Below are 514 nucleotides of genomic sequence, written 5' to 3'. Positions count from 1 at the left end.
CCCGTGGACTGCATTCTCGTTTTAGCTAACCTTGCCCGCCAGCGTCGAGGCACGTAGCCTCGTACCTGTGCTGAGCGAGAGGAGTTTTTCTTTCGGGTTTGCGTGCGTTTATGTGAGTGTATGCGCGCTCTTCCGTTTCCGATTCCTTGCGCAGAACACGGGCGGAGCGCGCGCGATAGCGCGGTGGATTTTTCCTTGTGATCCGGATGTATGTGAGTGTTTTGGCCAGTGCCGGACGTGCAGCTGTATGCTATTGTTTTTTATTTTTTGTTTTCGAACATGTATTCTAATTCTAATCTTTCTCTGTTGTTTCGATACCCTCCCTTCCCACCCCACATGTGGGTGACAGCAGTTGATGGATGGGACGATCTGGCATTTAAGCCACGCACACGCGCACACAAACTTCTGTACATACACGCTAATATGACTGCTCATCTACCACCCCCTCCTCAATCTTGCGCTCACTTGCGTGCATGTTCGCCATGTCTGTTTTCGTGACGAGCGTACCCCTCAT

The sequence above is a fragment of the Leishmania donovani genome, chromosome 27, assembly GCF_000227135.1.
Source record: "Leishmania donovani BPK282A1 complete genome, chromosome 27".
NCBI classification, from domain to species: Eukaryota; Euglenozoa; class Kinetoplastea; order Trypanosomatida; family Trypanosomatidae; genus Leishmania; species Leishmania donovani.
The sequence above is the reverse complement of the archived record's forward strand: the minus strand, read 5'-3'. Positions refer to the sequence as shown.